We start from the raw sequence: 19,732 nt of genomic DNA, 5'->3' as shown, positions 1-19,732 counted from the left end.
AACAACAACGAACCAGTTTAAAACATTGACAATGACAACGTCTCCTCAATGACTTTTTGATCAAGACAAGTCTAGCTTTTAGCGTAGAATTTGAGTTACGCCATTTTAGAATACGTACACATAAAAAAATAAATACAAGTCCTAGTGAAAAAAAAGAACTATCTGCGTATTCCTCGTTTCAATTAAAATGTAGTGAACCAATAAAATTATAGGGTCAGAAATATGAAATATTCTCAATTCTTACATAATATCTGGTTCTTGAAATCTTCGCCGAAAATCTGGTATCACAGTGCACGCAATGTAAAAACATCATACTTTTTAACAACTACAATTCTTAAAAAACAAAATAATAAAAAAGTAAGTAACGTAAATCTTAATAATACCGGGTGTGTAATACAATTATCTATAAAGAGTAATTGTACATAATACCTGCCTACATTATTAAGGCGTCTTATAAATAACTTACCTAATGAAAATACGACACCGCGGAACAACACGTATTTCAGAGCCTCATTATCAGTGGATCTTATCACACTACACACCGCCGTCTCGCGTCTACTACAACTGTTTGACATCCACGCGAGAGTATGTTACACTACGAGTACAGTATGTTGTTTACAGCCATTTTTGAATTTAGAATTTTTTGCCGAATTTCCGTTAGGATTGATATACATTTTAGTACGAAGAGTTATTCTTACAGTACCTACTTAGTTGCCTAACTTTTTTTTTCATTTTTTTTTATTTAGAACACAGTCATAATAGAAGTGTTACATATGTTTTACACAATGTACAGACACTGAGAAATAGTAAAAGATCTGTAGGTTATTTTTACTGCATAGAAAATGGTACTTGAACTTTGGAATAGATGGCAATTTTATCGCAATTTTACATCACTCGCTCATGCATCTTACTGTACATTGGGTGAATCTTCTTTTTTTTTTGTCACTCGTTGTCAAAGTTACCTTCCCCTGAGTCACAATTATCACACTGAATGCTGGGAACCCGCTCTACATTTCTGCCGATCCCAGAAAGCGAGCGTAGACCTACCGAAACATTGGCAGTGAGTATATTAAAACCGCAATTTTATGTCATTTAAATTCACAAACATGCATTTTTGTGGTAGTTGTAAGCCTATCCATATCTAATAGGTCATGTTAGTAGAACGTGATACAACATTTCTTCTAAGAAACTGTGCCACTGTTGTCTCCTGGACAACGGTTCAGAATGACGACAAGAAATAGTTGACCGACCGTCTTCTGATAATATGTACCTACAAGCGAGTGCGGGACTAGAAATAAAACAACGTTTTAAAATATTTTTAACAACCAGAAACGTCTGCGAACGATGCTATTAACACCGTAACTAGTGAATTTCCAATAAATATGACTTGGAACTCCGGTAGCCGTTTAAGAAGTGTAACGCTCTTACGGTAGATGTCGCTAGGGTCTCCTAAATCCATATGGTGGAAAGATTCGCCGGCTATGGAGGTCTTGGTGACTCTGTTGGCAGAGCGCTGGTGTATCGATTCAGAGCCCGTGAGTTCAAGTCTCACCCAAGGCAGTAATTTTTCCACTTTTAAATTTATTCTGACAATTTCTTAAGCAATGATGGGAATATTAAATGAATTAAATATAAGACGGGTATATATTGTGTTGATCAGTTGGTAGAGCAGATCAACACAATATATCCTCCTGAGCTGTGAGGTGAGCTGCGGCTCCAATTCTTAAAATACTTCAAGAATTAGGGCGCATTCAGATGGTACGAGAACTCGCATGCGAGTTTCATTACATTACAGTATTTAATCAGCCGGCTGAATTGGATGTAACCTCAATAGTTCGCGATGTAACTAAACTTACATGAAAGTTCGCGCGCCGTCTAAACGAGCGTTACGTATTCCGACAGCTCTGTAAGGCACATAAAATAATAAGCCTACGAACCCATGTTTTTCTACTTAGTGGAGGTAATTGTAAGGTAGGTCCTAGAAAACTGCACTTATGTTGCACGTGCACAGATTATAACTTAAGGTGACCTTCGGATATCAACAGCTGCATTACTGTGCCAACATTACTGCTGCGGCCTTGACGCGGGACACTTGACAGCTAAAGCTGTCAATTTCCTTGATAAAATGAGTGACGGATTGAACGTCGTTATCGCGGCAGTAATGCGGTAGAAGACGTCACTCATTTTATCAAGAAAATTTACAAATACAGCGGCCACATCCACGCTGCCGTAGTAATGTCGCAACAGTAATGCAAATGCAGTTGACATCCGAATGTCACCTTGAATTATAGTCGCGGCAGCACTGAATGCGGCGGCGAGCGTCACCCATTTTGTTAAAGACATTGGCAGATACAGAGCCAGTGACAAAGCTCAGTAGGGCTAAGATGGTCGGCTCTTTATCATTTGTCACCATGCCTGTCACGTTCTAACAAGTATGTAAGCGCGAAAGTGATGGGCATAGTGACAAGTGATAAAAATGGAACCATGCTGACACCGCAGTAGTAATGTCGCAACAGTACCTAATACAGCTGCAGTCGCCATCCGAATGTCACATTGAATGTTATAGTTACGGCAGTACCTAATGCAGCGGGGAATGTCACCCATTTTGTCAATACTGACAGATACAAAGCCAGCGACAAAGCCGCAGAAGAAATGTCGGAACAGTAATGCAAAAGCAGTTGACATCCGAAAGTCACTTTGAATTATAGTCGCGGCAGTACCTTATTATACAGCGGGGAACATCAATCATTTTGTCAACGAAATTGACAGATACAGAGCCAGCGACAAAGCCGCAGCAGTAATGTCGCAATAGTAATGTAAAAACAGTTGACATCCGAATGTCAACTAGAATTATAGTCGCGGCATTACCTAATGCGGCGGGGAACGTCACGTCACCCATTTTGTCAATACTGACAGATACAGATCCAGCGACAACGCCGGAGCAAGTAATATAATATCGCCACAGTAATGCAGCTGCAGTTGCTATCCGAATTTCAACTGCAACCATCAACCAACCACATCGCGAAGCTCAAGTACCTATTTAATGCATTATCAGCGACTCTTATCATATGCACTACTCACCGCACGTCAATGACACTGTTTTACCGTCACGCGAACGTAATTACTGTACAGCGTGTTGTTTTTTAACGCTCATACTTGTAAGGCGCATGGCAAACTGCATCCGATTCGCACGAGTGAGATGTCACTATAATACACACATAACGTGGTCTCGCACAAACTACGGAGCGACGTGCGAATCAGATGATTGGACGACCGCTTCTCCATACAAACGTAGCCCTGGGGGCCTACCGCGAAAACCGAAATTCGCAAATTGCGGGGATCTTTCTCTTCTACTCTCAAAGACGTAATTAGAGTGACAGAGAAAAATGCCCGCAATTGACGAATTTCGTTTTTACGTCTTCCTTGCCCAAATTTTAGCTCAATCTGAAACCAATATTAAGTGGTTGAGATTTAAGTAGTTTTGGCATATTTTAAAGATAACTACATACCTAGTTTCATACGTATATCGGAAGTATTAAAGCCTGTATAAGTAGAATGGATCCTTATGAGCTCGATGTACATAAATCCAATTTACAAGGGGGCAAAGTTGTTGTTTAAACGCTCGTGCTAATATTGATATCCGAGCAAGTGAAAGATTCCAAAATTGAACCACGAGCGTAGCGAGTGGTTCGAGAGGTGGAATCTTGAGTGTTGCGAGGGTTTCAAGGCACGAGGGTTAAACAAACTTTTCCTCCGAGTGAAACACAAAATTTTTCACCACACCAACGCGAGGAAACTATTAACTATGAAATACCAAAAAAATCCAATCAAGTCAAATCCAAATGGACGTAATATAAAATTTATCATCCAAAATCATAATTTAAAAGTCAATTCTACCAGCTAACATAAAGAAACAACTCAAAATTTGCATCTGATTACTTTGCCCCACATGTGGATAAAATGCAACTTTCTCATTAGTTTTTGAACAATCAAGAGGCTCTTTACCAGTTGGTGTGGTGAAAAAGAATTTTCCTTATGGCGGCGCTATGAAACGGCGTTGCTATGAAAACCAGTAACTTCCAATCGAATTGGCTTTGAATTACTGCAGATTGTTTGCTTGAGGCGGATTTCAACTTACAAATTGACGTCAATTTCATTTTGACGTTACGCGCCCGTCAATTTCTCTTCAACCCAATAGCAAAGAGAATTTGAAATAGAGGTGGATTGTCAAAGTAAACTTTGTAGCTACAGTAAATTTACTGCCATCTTTCGACACATGATTTAAACTTTTAAAACTCCATTTGACTTCGACCCTTATTCTTTCATTTACAAATTTAACACATATGAATGAAATAATAAGGATCAAAATCAAATGGCGTTCTAATAGTATTAATCATACGTATATTTTTGTATAAATTTATACAAAAAAATTACTTCTTTGATATATAGGGTAACACTGAAAAGAGGTACAATTGAAATTTAGTGAAAATTATAAAAAAAAGCATTCACGGGGAATAGCTTTGCGATCCTAGCGAGATAACGGTATCTTTTCTATGAAATTCCATTTCGGGAGAAAACGTTTTCCATTAACTAAATCTTAACAAATCACTTTTATTTTGATGTCGTTCGCTTCAGCATAATAATATAATCTAGGTTTATAGGTTATTGCACATTAATGGAAAATATTTAGAAGTGGAAAAACGTTTTCTCTTTTTGTATAGGCGATCACGTGGTATACGGGAAGTACACTTAAAGATTTTAAAGTATTAGTTGCAGTCTTTTTTGCCATTTTTTTGTGATCTTATACCCACTTTTGTGTTAATTCCAGTCAGGATAAGCGAGCCTTTTTATCCTTATAGGAGAAAAAATGTATTCCAAAATTTCCATACATTTTTCAAATTTTCCTTTTTGTTACCGCCATCCAAAGTAGGTTTATGGGGAAATAGTATCACAATACGAAAAAACTGGGACATTTTTTATCGCAATAGGATCGAAGCGAGCTCTTGCTCATGACTCTGAGTATAAGTAACATAAAATTTATAAAATAATACTAAATTAATGAAAGTGGTATCTTTTTAAGAAACACTCAGTTGTCGTGTGAATTTTTTGTCATTTGCTCTTGATTAAAGTATGTAAAAATTCAAAATATAAACTATACTTTTGTTTGGCCCCCTTTTAAACAGTGAGAATTCTGTTCATAATATAGTCGTATGCCTATTATTTGTTAGTTTGCGATTGTTGTCATTTTCTTTTGTTACGTAGAAGTCATAGTAATTTGACGACTGAGGAATTTCAAAACAAAACTTCGCGTTTTTGAAAGAGTAAGGTCACTCTTTTGGACACAATATTGATTATTGACTACGATTGGGTTTCCGAACGTGAACATGAATCCGAAGGTCTTCTACGAAACAAACTTTTGCACGAAAAGTAGCAAAGAAGGACGCTCCGGTGTCCGTGACACACGTTTTTTGGACATTCCGGAACTTAAATTACTTAAGTAAGTTAATTTCTGGAAGACCCGTTACAGATACCGTTCATATTGTAATTAACTCTTCTAAATTTTGAAAATAAAAACATTTTTTTATTCTGATAAGACCGTGTACATTTGCGTTAGATTAAGCGAATAATTATGTCATAGTTTTTATTTGTATGGTTCAGTAAATTATTGCCTATTTTAGTATAGCGCTAGACGGAGCATTTCATTCTTTGGAACGAAAAAAAATCGAAATGTATGTATAAAAGTTAAATAGAGTCAGACCAAGATAAGTTGGCAGCTATTTTTTAAGCCCGCACAGTGCAAGTGTTATTTTGAACGTCAAGCATGTTTCATTATCACGTTTACTTAACCCTTGCACAGGCTGGGCTATCAAAATCAACCAACTTAGCTTGGCCTGACGCTATACCATTTAGTATCATGTACTTAGCGTAGCGCCGATGTTCACGGAATTCAATAAAAATATCCTGTATAGCGATGTCTCGCTTTCGTAGTGCGTCGTGCGCATCTGCGGCCAATGTAAAAACCGCCTTAAAAAAAGTACGTAGTTTTTATTGATCATTACCCATCAAGCGTGCGAGCCTTGTGCTACATAAAAGGTCACGTGCCGCGGAAAACAAAGCCGGAGGCCCACTTGCGGAATAAACGCTGCTGGTTACAATACCCGAGTTGCGTTGAACGTTACATTTTTTAAATTAAAGTGCGGTAGGCTCAGAGAACGGAGTTTTTTAAAAGTTGTATCGCTTTTTTAATCACAGTACGGTAGCCAAAAATAAAATAAGCAATCTTGAGGATTTGAGCGATTTGAATCCTGAGTTTTTGACTTGCGCTCGATCGAAAAAAATATGAACATGGTCTAAAATTCTTATCAAAATTACATTATGCTTGATAATGATAACTCACCGATTACTTTTTTTTATTATTAAATCACAAAGAATTAAAATTCATAAACATGATATCCGCGGTACAGGTACAGTATAATATGTCGTCGTTTTAAAGTGTTGCGTTTAGAGTTGAACCAAGCGACCTCTCCATGACATAAATTTGCAATGGCAATACCATTTGCAGATTCTAGTCAAAATATAAGAACAGGAAGTTTTTCTTTTTTTTAAGTGCTTACGGCAAGTCTAGGTCCATGTGGCAAAAAAAAAAATACCGGGACAGCGCGAGGAAGATGATGATGGAAGTTGTTTTACTTATACAGAATTTAACTAAAATAGTGGGGATCCGTTTAATAAATGGTCCGGTCACTTTAACCGGTTATTGAATTACAACTCCTATGGCAATTGAAATAAGATTCAAAAATTATTGTGTGGTCCCTCTACGACGGTTGCTGAGTGCCACCGAGTCGAACGCTACCGAACCAGTCTAAAATGTATGCTTGAGATGCGTAACAAAGGCGCGTTATCGGAGAGCGCACCTACACTGGTTTTTTGAGCGTTGGACTAGCCGCCAATTAGAATTATAATTCTAATTGTTTCAGCTGACCCGTCTAATTATCGGCCTATCGCGATCACCTCCATACTCTGCAAGATTATGGAGCGTGTACTGAACACCAAGCTCCTGGCATATCTCGAAGGTAACGATCTCCTCAGTGATCGGCAATACGGCTTTCGCCGAAACCGGTCTACTGGGGACCTTTTGATTTATGCCACCCACCTATGGGGCGAGGCCATCGAGAGACAGGGTGAGGCTATCGCGGTGTCCCTCGACATTTCCAAGGCCTTTGACAGAGTCTGGCACGACAGCCTAATAAGCAAGCTCTCCGTGTATGGGATCTCGTCTGGCCTGCGCTCCTGGATCACTGATTTCTTGAGGGACCGATCTATTCGAGTTGTCCTAGACGGATGCTCGTCTGATCTTTTGGCTATTCTGCCGTCCTATCACTAAAACCTATCTAACCCACAAATTATAGTTTTGAGATATGAGCAAAAAACGTTCAAACCCATATCTCTAGAAAATGTGTACATTTCTTCCGGATTTCTTTTGTGCAAAAATTAAAACTAAATTTATCCTTACTTTATTTGAAAACCATTTCCTCAAATATTATATTATTAATTAGAAAATCACAATTTTGTGTTTTAGTGTTGCAAATAATTACTAAAATATGTGCGATATTACTCCTAAAACACCGTTAAGTATACTTTAACCGTTGTTTAGAATTGAATAACATATAAAAAATAACTAAAATAACGGCCAAGTCAATTTACGTGTTTATAGTATCGTAATTGTGAATTGTGTAATAAACAAAACATAGCTTAATAACCGCAAAGGTACTGAACAATTTTATAGTATTTTATCTGTTAAAATATTACCTAGAAAACATTTGTAATAAACACGTTATTGGACTGTAACCGTTTTTTAGCTATGTAATGACTATACATATTGAAGTAATTTGTATGCATTCCTATACTAAAAGCCCGTTAAATGACGAACTAGTAATGCTCACTAGGTTTAAGTCGTGGAAATATTCACAAAAAAAGGTTTATTGTATTAACAAAATCATGTTAACCTGCGTTATACTACTAAGTTTTAAGAGAAATTCAATATGTTAAATCACATCTGTATCGTATATGTATTTATTCGCATGCAAAATAAAACCAAAAACTTAAAAAATACTGACAAATCAGTCGTCAACTTTTTAAAATTTTAAAAACGCAAAGTGTGTCAGTCTCAAAAATGTGTTAAATTTTATATAAAAAAATGTACGTGAAGAAGTAGATTACTAACCATTGTAAGGTGCCTGATCCATGTAAGGCCCAGTGTCTAATGAAGCCCACTTTTGAAAATGAGCCCCCCCGCGCTTTAATTGCCAGTTCAAAAACCTAGTAAGGCTAAATGACTACACTAAAACCTATCATTTCTCAGATCCCTACTAGTTTTTTATACGGAATTTGTGACTTCGTGAGTTTTACTACGGTAAAAGGTAAGTTAACATACTACTAACTGGGTTTAGAGGCATAGAAATCATAATAATTGTGCCGATTTTGGAGCAGGTGTCTCTGTAATCGGGTGAGTACTTACGAGATGGATACAAATAAGATAAAAAACGAATTTCCAATAATTAGTTACCCACCTTACCTAGTAGGTTTTTATATAGGGCAGCCAAAATCAGCCTTTAACACCCTTCGCATAAAAATAAAGCATTAATCTCATGCAATATGGAATGGCTGTAGTACAATATGCGGAGATGATCAGAGGCTTCACTTTCATAATTCCGTTGAATTTGGGGACCCGCTAAAGTGTGGTAGTTTCTTAAGTTACTTGGAGTTAGTAAATATTACAAAGCTCAATTAATACCTTTTTTGATTTTGACTGCATTAATCTGCACTTCTTTTCTTCTGATTTTTTTTTCTCGTTAAGTAGAAAAATCTAAAACTTCCCTTCTAATGCATCTACTTAACTTTTTTTAATGTTCGTCTCGTCTAAGGCCGTTGGAAAAGACGATGCGAGCCAAAACATGATCCTCCCTCTAATTGACCTTATTGATCATATCATCATATGTATCCTCGATAGCTCTATTCTTCTTATATTTTCCAGTCGCTTTGGTAAGATGCCGTTAGAAAGTCCAATTCCTTCTCCTTCTCAAACTACCGCTCTATTTATTTCCGATTATTTGTTTCCTCTCTTAAGTTCTTGTGTGTCTTTTGTACATAAACAGATTACCGTTTTGAACAGACATGCGCTCACGAACCTATATTAACCCGGTTATCCTACTCGGCACAGTACAATTATCGCTCTTGTAAAAATACTGCAGATATGGTATATCACGGTGTTATCATTCTTGGATTTCGGTAATGCTTTCAACACGGGTGACTTCGACATCTTAGTAGGCATATTCCGTTCTCTTAATGTATCTCCTGTGACAGTGAACTAGTTTCATAGTTATTAAGTAGGGCGTCAACAGAGGTGGATTGCTCTTAATCTTCATTGTGCCTGCACAGGACGGGGCAGCGTGTTGTCTCCTGTTTCATTTCCTTACTTTATATACTCTAACACGTTATATTTCCTTCTTCTACCACTTTAAACATACTGTCAAGGCTCTTTTACTCATTTACCATAGACAATCTGCACCATGCACATGAACACTAATTTAGAAAGCATTTTGATTTGGACTTTCACGTTACGGTCTCAAGGTAAATCCACTGAAATTTAAGTTATAGTGATAGGTACCTAGGTCAAAGTGTTCTGCCAAGACTGATTTTAGTACCCTACCTGCCATTATTTTTAACGGTACCTATTTAGATTTCCTACTCTCCCCAGGTCTCTTAAATCTCGCTGTTTCTCTATCATGGATACCTCAGATGAGCGAGTTTAGAAGGATTTTTTTTGATATAAAAGCATCACTCCGCATAGTTCGAAACATTACGCCACTAAGATTGCATTAGCTCAATCCCTCTTACTTACTATATTAGTTTATGCTGACACTTGCTACTTAGACCTTTGGAAGACCAACTCAATATGTTTAAGCAATTCCAGCAACTCTCTATTAAGTATATAGTTGCTTTTTAAATTAGATCATGTCTTCGTAGTGGCCATGTTCTCGCTACGTAGAAATCCACTACCGACGTGAATTATCATTGGTTAATCGTTCACCATTTTTGTATGTAAATCGTAGCACTTACTTTCGGTTTTCGGTTTTTTTTTTTATATAAGCATGCATCCATCAGTCACCGAGTAAAAAAGACAACTTACAGCGCACGGCGCATTGTTAAACTGTCTGCCTTGCGTAATAAAATTCAAGGGAATATGTTTTACACTTAGCGGGGTTTTAGCGTGGCATTGTTGGTTGGCTGTGTTTAACTGTTGTATTATTATTCTTTTTCTCAAACATAATTACCCGTTAAGCACACTAAATAGGTTTTAGTGATGTATTTGTTACATGAATCGCAATAAAAGTCTTTTACACAAACGGTTAAAGAACGTTAACCATGTTTAAGCATAGTAACTGTTTTTTTGTGTAGTATTTAATAAAAAAAATTGTACTTGATAAAACATATTAATCGTTTTTCCAAGTAAATGTGTTTTAGCTATGTATAACGTAAAAGATTAATTAAAATAAAAAACTGGCTAAGCGCTTTTATATTACTTATAAAAGAATAATGTAGGTTTGCGATTTTATAGTATTGAGAAGTATCAAATTATAATGCAGTTAGCGTGTTAGGTCGAGTCTGTATCTCCGTAACTACAACAGATAAAAATATGATTCCAAGACCAGTCGATAGAGAATTCTTTTCTCTTTTAGAATATTTGTCCAAATGAAAACTGGTATTATGCAGCTTTGAGCGGTTTTAGAGATAGGACGGCAGTATTAATGCCGGGGTACCTCAGGGCTCAGTCCTCTCCGCAACCCTCTTTCGGCTGCACATCAACGATCTGCTCAATCTTTGGGTACGCAGATGGAAGGGTGGATGTAATTGGCGCTTTAGTTATATTGTTGCAATTTTTTTCGAGAATGATTTCAAATCGAGGTTCGCCCACGATTTTTGACTATAACATACATTATGAAAGTTAATGGTACAACATCGACAGTTATTTTGGGAGAAAGTTTTTATTACCTATCTTTATCAATTACCTACGGTACGAATACCGGCAAGAATATTGTTTATATTAAGCTATGAGATGTAAACAAGGATTCGGAGATAAACTTTATGTTAAACTCGAATAAACATATATCTGGATTATTGTACACTTAGGTACGTATACGAGTATCATATAACCACCCCGGACAGAGGAACCCTAAATTGTATATACAGAATATGCCAATCACAAGGAAAAAATCGACGATGGTCATATGATCAACTCTGGCCAACGTGGGACTCAAACCCACATCTTTGGAGTGCCGGTTCAATTTATATATTGTAATGTTGTACGTTCCATCATAAAAAAGGAAAAAATATAAATATATGTAACCCTAAATTGGTTTGACAATACAGTTAGTTTAAAGGCAAATGAAAGTTGAAAATCAAGCAGATATGTCTGCAAATTAAATAAATAATAACAAGTTAAATAATGATGCAGACTTATCTGATTGATTTTCAACTTTTATTTGCCTTTGCATTCTTTTTGAACCCATAATTGCCCCCGTCTGTCAGTCCGGGGCATGTATATGTATATATTACACGTTATTGTCAGAAAAGTGAATTTGAAATAGAGGTGTATTGTCAAAGAAAACTTTGTAGCGACTTAAATTTACTGCCATCTTTCGTCACATAATTAAAACTTTTAGGTTCGCCATTTGACTTAGATCCTTATTCTTTCACTGATATGTGATCAATTTGTTAAATATCAAAAAGTGGTGCCAGCCATCTTATCGGCCACTACCTAAAGGTTATGGCGCCATCGCTAGAAACGATGCTGCTATACCTTTGGCCTTTTATCTATTAGATGGCGCCATGTTTTTGATATTTAACAAATTTAACACGTCAAAAAGAATAAGGATCAAAGTCAAATGGCGTTCCAAAAGTTTTAATCATGTGTCGAAAAATTACAGTAAATTTACTGTGGCTACAAAATTTTCTTTGACAATCCGCCTCCAGTTCAAATTCTCTTTGGTGTAACACACAACCATAGCTGTCAACTACATATTTATTTCTGTGAACATATTTAAAATTTATTAAATAATGTTAAGTTTTACTTATTTATGTAAAAAATAATAAATAAATAATTGTTTTCTTTTATGAATATTATGATAGATGAGAAGTTTTTCTTGTTTCATACTTATTAGAGCGCGATCTTCAGTAGTCCGGTTTTTGAACTTATTTTTTATTAATTATGACCATCATAGAAATGTTTTACGCTTCATGTTATAACAGAAACCCTCATTTTTCTCTTAAGTTCTCCATATTTTTTTATTTACATGCGTGAGACCAATTCATACTTACATTGTTACATTAAAATCATATTTAAAAGATGTTGATCTCATCTTTTCCGTAAATGTATTAGCGCGAACGAAATGCACGGGAGACTGACTTCATTAGGTGTCGCAATGTATGTACGAAATGGCTTCCATTTATCTTCAAGATTTTGGTCGCAAAAGCACACCCTACATTTGACAACTCGCTGAAAATTCACGGCTTAAGAGGCAACAGGAGTGGTCATTTCTCCATAAAAACGTACTCGACTGTTTCCTCTGTGGTTTTTGTAGTCAGAGCAATTATTTTTTCTACACAGATTATTGTTATTATTATCTGTGTCGGACTGCTTTGCTTTTTTGATATTTTTGTTTCTTAATGGCGCTAGTGCAGTTCCAATATTCGCCAAAACAGCCTAATTTACTAGGCCGCAAAGAGAAGGATGGTATTCGAAACTGAAATAATTTAGCCTAAAAAGCAAAACAGTCCGACACAGATAATTTTAGTATCATTTAGATCTCAAAATTCCGTTACATTTTCATAAGTTAGGAGGAGGAAACAGTCGAGTACGAAATATCGTTTTTTGAGATTTTTACGCAGGATTTTTCGCCTAATCCGGCGTTGTCCTTATGGCACTAGTTTTAGGAGCCGCTTCCGTTAGCGAGACGGATATATTAACCTAAAATATTTAAACCTCAGCTCCCGTATCCTCTTAAGTATTAACGCTGTAACTATACAGTAGGTATGAATGGTATTGATCAAAGAATTTGTTTCTGTACCGCTTCGTACAGACTTCCTTCGTCCCGGCATTTTGCTACCGCTCATGGGAGCCTGGAGTCCGCTTGACAACTAATCCCAAGATTTGGCGTAGGCACTATTTTTACCAAAGCGACTGCCATACCTTCCAACCCAGAGGGTGAACTAGGCCTTGTTGGGATTAGTCCGGTTTCCTCACGATGTTTTCCTTCACCGAAAAGCGACTGGTAAATATCAAATGATATTTCGTAGATAAGTTCCGAAAAACTCATTGGTACGAGCCGGGGTTTGAACACGCGACCTCCAGATTGCAAGTCGCACGCTCTTACCGCTAGGCCACCAGCGCTTCGTACCGACCTTGACAACAAATGATATCCCTACCAACTTCCACACTTATTGAGCAATTAAATTATTTTGACTGTAGGTACTCTAAAATTCTAAATTGGTGTTTGTATTTTAAAAATATAATTACAGTTTTATTCATCTATATCAAAGAGATTTGACTGTAATAGAGAGGTAAAGTCTAAGAAAAAAACTTTCATCTTAGTTTCCAAGTTCCATCCAAAACAGATGGTGCTGTACTGCGCCTTTCTTTGAACTATCTATTTTAGATGTCAAACTAAAGAAGGGTTTTAGACTTTACTTCTGTATTACAATTGATATAAACAAGGTAGATAATAGATTAAGTAAGTATATTGTACAAATGACAAATACATTGTATATTACAAATTATTATATGTGTGAACGTAATGAACGGACGTATTATCTACTGTTATTATACGATCACAAATAACGTTTAATAGGTAAGTAATAATTAAAGAAAAACCCGCAGTTTTGTGAGTAAGAAAAATACCCATTCATAAATTTCTTAGTATAAAAAAGTGCCAGTGAAACGCCAAGGAAAAAGTAGGTATAACTGGTAGAAGTAATTAATCATAAATGATTCATGTAAAAACCAAGTGGTTAGATTGGCGTTCATATTATAAGTAGTCATCATCGTTATATTATCAGGAGAAAAACGTCTTCAGCTGGATAAAGGCTTCCGTAAAGGACCTCCACAATGACCGGTTGTGTGCAAGATTGGGGCATAAGGGCATTCAATGTTTAATATTTGACGACCTTGCCTATGAAGCCGATGGTCCTGGGTTCGAATCCCGGTAAGGGCATTTATTTGTGCGATGAGCACAGATATTAGTTCCTGAGTTATGGATGTTTTCTATGTATATTATATATATCGTTATCTGAGTACCCACAACACAAACCTTGTCTTTACCGTGGAACTTATCAATTTGTGTAAGAATGTCCCTATAATATATTTTTCTTTATATTGAACAGGCTTAGCAGGCTTAGGCGTAGCTTTTCGGTGAACGAAAACATCGTGAGGAAACCTGCATACATCTGCGAAGAAATTCAAAGGTGTATTTGCAGTCCCCAATCCGCAAGCTAGCGCTACCTCGTATCTGCATTTAATTATTTGATGGCAAAAATACCCATAATCCGAGTGTGAGAAAACATTTCTATCAAATCATTGCTGCAGATACGAGGTTGAGTTAGTTGAAGTATAGCATATCGATATGTTCCTACTATGCCACATGTATCTTTAGCTAAGTATAGGTTTTGGTTTGTTCTCGGTTATGTCCAAGGACATCTTAGTCCATGTTGTTAACCAGTTTTTTACGCGGAAAACACGTTCCCCCTGGACAACTACCGTATCACACTCGGTTAGGAACGTGGAAGAACAATTCCACTCAGACAACTAGTTCTCTTCGCGGAAGATACTTTCCCCCTAGACAACTAGTAGCTAAATTCGGTTAAGAAAATGGAATTAGACTTCCACTCACATAACTGGTGATCTCCGCGGAAGAAATAGTGCGTCTAGTTAACCAGTTATCAATCTTGGTTGTCTGGGTGGAACAAAGGCCAAATTTCGCGCGGCTCACCATTATCATCAATGACATGACGACGGGTATCCCTACGGATCGTCTTATTTTTATGACTCACCCACATAACTCAGGCGGTCAATAAGGTATTTCTCTAGTAGAAAAAAGCTTCTTTTCGGGACAAGCATTACATACTGTGTTATTTACCTATCTACCTATATTAGAGGTAGTAAGTAGTTATCTGCGTGCCATGATGCTGATTTAGGTTAAACATATCATAAACTTCGCAATACCTTGTTACCTATCGCCTCACGGTCCGAATCGAAGAATGAGATACGATAACGATAAGTTCTGCAGCGGAATCATGGTCGCATTTTTATCACCTGTCATGTCATGCATCAATTTCGCACTTACATATTTGTTAGAACGGGACAGGCATGGTGACAAATGATAAATAGCCAACCGTCTTAGCCCTGCTGCGGTGGCAGCATGGTTCCATTTTTATCACTTGTCACTATGCCTGTCACTTTCGCGCTTAAATACTTGTTAGAACGTGACAGACATTTATTTATTTAATCTTTATTGGACAATACATGAAGGTACAAATGGCAGGCTTAATGCCTTAAGGCATTCTCTAACAGTCAACCAATGGACAGACAGTGTGACAAATGATAAACAGCCGACCATCTTAGCCCTACTGGTTTAGATAAGTTCTCATTTTGATAGGTAGGTATATCGTATAATTGACAGAAACAGCTCTATTCGGGCAACCAATGTCAATTTGACGATAGAAATATCATAGAGAGATCTCATTGGGATAACAGTGGAATCGAAATAAACGTAAATTTTGACATGTTTAGTTATCGATCTTTTAAAGATCTTACCAAGATCTTAAACATGTCTTAATCATTCTTCGAGTCTGGTCGTCAGTTAAATGGCAGACCATCCTAGCCTCAGCTCGCGGCTAGTCGCGGGATGATGCGGACCCACTTCCCCCTTTACTACTCTCGTTACTAAGTTTTGATCCTTTGAAAGTTTAGGGTTGGACTAGTCCAAGACACGAGGCGCGCTCCCGTATATCGTATAATTCCAATAGAGCTTCACTTAGAGGTAAGTTCGTTTAATTTTGTAATTATACGATACTGCCAAGGCTGAGACATATCATATATAATTTCACTTCAAGATGTTCAGAGGTTGGAGTTACGGGCAAGAAGATATGAATGTAATTCTACATAATTAATATTGCACTGTACCTATATTTAGACTTAGATAGATACAATCGTTTGTTAGCGTTTCATAAAAAAGTATGTACATTAAAAATAAGTACATATGCGGTTATGTATTTTTGTGCTGATGCATAAATAAAAGTTAAGTAAATATGAAAAAAAAAAAACTTTTAAAATTGGCGTAATTAAAAAAAATGCTATAAGTGCGTTAGCACTAATATTAAAGTTGTGTTGAAGTATTGTAGTCTTAAATAAAAAGTAAGTAACACAAAATTTAATGTAAATAATCATGAGAAATTTTAGAAATATATGCACCATTTTTTTTCTAAAAATGGCTGTGTTGATAAAACAAACTTATAAAAATAAATTGTACAAATAAAAAAATATTTCACTCTTACCCTGATCGCAATCTTAAACTATGTAATAATAAATTACTTACATTCTCCACCTCACTATATTTTCCACGCACTAAAAATCACAATTCACTGGAATTCACTGGGAGTAAGTACCTAGTGCAAAAAATCGCAATAGTTTTTTCAAACAAACGCGTGCATCGGTCGCCTGCTTAATTCACACATTAAGCACAACACAACACTGCATTTTGTTTGAACTCTTGAGATGAAGTGACCAGTATTTCGAAATGCCACTCAAGGAAAATCGCCTCTATTCCAAAGCCGTAGAGTCCTCTAATGACGTTTGATAGGTCTGGTATAACTGGTCACTACCTACAGTTCCCTTTCGTTGGCCTTCGCTTTGCGGTCAACCTTCACTGGCTGCTTTAGCACAGATGAAATAATACTATAGTAGATGCGACACTCAAAAATTGAAAATATGTTTTTTTTTTACCTAAGATCCTAATGGATCCATGTGTCCATTGTTAAGAGGGAAGAATACTCATAGCTTTGCGATCCTAACGAAATAACGCTCTACTTATTAACTTTTTTAATGAAATTCCATTTCGAGAGAAAACGGTTTCTAAAAGCAAAATGTTATCATAGCACTTTTAATAGGGTGCGCTTTTGCGCAAACTTTGAATAAAAAAGGAAAACCTATAAACCTAGTTTTTTATTGTGTCAATAACATACTAAAAAATCACGAAGAATGGAAAATAAAACAGTGGAAGTGGGAAAACATTTTCTCTTTTTGTGTGGACGAGTTTGTGGTATACTTCCCTCGTAACATTAGTTATGTTGTTACTAAGCCTACTTCAGTTTATTGACATCGATTGATTCAATTGATAATAGACCTTCTATCTTTGTAATAAGGCGCTGTAGTATAAAGGGGCTGTAACTGGACTCCTATTTACGGCCACTCACGGTGGTCCAGTGGCGCGCGGGCTTGACTCGTAAGTTTGAGGACTGAGGTTGGATCCTCAGGACGGGGGAACTTTTTGTATGTTTTTTCGTTTGTGTTGTCTTGGTATATGCAATTTAAAACATCAGGGTTGCGGTCAGGACGAGAAAAGTGAACACTGGATTTTGAACTTGCAACGGCAAGTCATGTAGACATCCCCCGCTGGGTTTGCGATTTAGGATTGTGAATGTAATTAGGTATCGAAATAATTGTGTATCGAAATAATCTGGTCATGCTACCAGCGGACGTGATAATTATATTTTTGTTTTGAGAGTGACCGTCTTAACTACACCAAAGGGCTTAACGTCATGCCCTTTTGGTGTACAGCTATAATTATTGTAAGAAAATAAACAACGGAGCTAGCCTTTGCATTGATGGCGGTTTGGTTGTATACCTCGTCGATCATCAGACGGAAAATCACCTGGCGTCCAACATTTAGTATAATAAGATAGTTTAGTTTTGATAATTATTTTTCATAATTTCACTGTGACAGTTATCGACTCCCTTGCCGACTCATAATAATGTATTGCTATTTTATCAATTTATCTTATATGCATAAATATGCAAAGTCCAGGGTCGAAATCACCCTGTTGACTACGGTACAAAGGCGAGCTAAATCAATGACAATTGAATATTGGGTCAATGCTAAATGAGATAAGAACGACTTGGGAACGTGGCATATGTCAATTAATTAAGTACTCTATCGTAAATCACGGTAACGGTAACGTTTTTATTAAATACTCTGTATGTATAAATTTATTTCATCCTCATTCAGATATTATCAATGATCACAAAACTAGCTAGAAGCACGAAATAGTTATTTGTACAACGAGAGAGCAAAGTTTGATATTTCTTCGAGTGCTTGTTTTGAGTCCCGTGCAAGCGAAAGATTCTATAATTTAGAATCTAGAGCGTAGTAAGGGACTCAAAAGCGCACGAGATGTAAATAACTTTGATCTCGTGTAGTACACAAAAATTTTCACGTCAGTTAGCCATCAAAAAATACAATCTGAAAAAATGTATTCCAGACGGACGGATCACTATTTCACTCATGTTTTCTGAAGGTATTCTAACAATTAACTTTAATTACCGCAATAAAACAAAACGAAAGAAATTTCAATAAAATAATACGAAAATAATGAATTCACGAACATCAATTGACAGTTCAATCGACAACTTTTTTTTTGTAAAAAAAAAAAACTTTGTAAGATACGGTCCGAATTGCGGATACTACTATTTGTCAACTATAGTAGAGATCGTCAAAAGTAGTTAAGTAGAATTATTTACTGCGTAACAATTGCGTAAATTTGTATAAGTTCATTATTTTGATTGTATAATAAAATACGTAAAATATGGTGTTTTTATTAAATTTTAAACTTTTTTTTTCATTAATTAATTATTACGAATGAAGACTCGTACTTAGGGTGTTTTGGAACGATGCGGTCTGACTTATTTCTGGGGTCTATTATAAACCGTCAACATACCGTTGAATTAAGTATGCACTTTTTTAATCTCTTTCTTTTTGCTAATGACGTGAAAGGGATAAAGACAATAGAATCCAAATATTTCGAACTTGTATTAGGCCCCGCACGTTGAAATGACATTCGAATCTAAAGGTCACTTGAATGTTATTTTGTCTCACTCGTTGAGCAAAATGCGATTTTGCTCACTGTTTTTAAGCAGCAAATTACCCTTGTTCGAGCTGCTGATGTGAAAAATATATTTTATTTATTCTCCTGTGGTTCTTAAGGAATTGACAAAATTAAATATCGAAATTTTTTGTTGTTATTGATGTGTACCTTAATTTTATGAAAAGTACTAAAAATATATAAAACAAACAGCGCCATATCAGGACAAGTTTACTATCATATTCAGTTTATTAGTGATTATTTATTTATTTATTAAATCTTTATTACACAAATTTACAAAAAAAGAGTACAAATGGCGGACTTAACCCCTCGAGGCGAATCGTGCAGTCTTAATCAACTAGTTGCGACAAATCGCGCGCGAGATGCGAACTCAACAACCAATCGCGTTGTGGCGTTAAACTGCACGATTGGCTCGAATGCGTGTGACACCGCTGTACTGGCCCCATTCTTATTGCCCGTAAGGCCCAAGGTTACCAAAATCTATTACATTTGGGGGGCTGATATTATGCATACTTGCTAC

General features: G+C 36.4%; 1 protein-coding gene across 2 annotated transcripts in view; it reads right to left on the bottom strand.

Moving 5' to 3' along the window:
• The window catches only part of LOC133517463 (proton-coupled amino acid transporter-like protein pathetic), a 57,106-nt gene extending 40,300 nt beyond the window's left edge, over window positions 1–16,806 (bottom strand). Inside the window, exon 1 of one of the 2 annotated variants that reach the window (XM_061850795.1) lies at window positions 16,650–16,806. The gene's annotated coding sequence lies outside the window, so the exon portion shown is untranslated. Of the gene's footprint in view, window positions 1–466; window positions 608–16,649 lie in introns of those variants that run through there. The other variant, XM_061850796.1, reaches the window with a different exon arrangement.
• Between the last annotated feature and the right edge of the window lie 2,926 nt (window positions 16,807–19,732).

This window comes from Cydia pomonella, chromosome 4, assembly GCF_033807575.1.
Source record: "Cydia pomonella isolate Wapato2018A chromosome 4, ilCydPomo1, whole genome shotgun sequence".
Taxonomy (NCBI): Eukaryota; Metazoa; Arthropoda; class Insecta; order Lepidoptera; family Tortricidae; genus Cydia; species Cydia pomonella.
The sequence above is the reverse complement of the archived record's forward strand: the minus strand, read 5'-3'. Positions and strand labels throughout refer to the sequence as shown.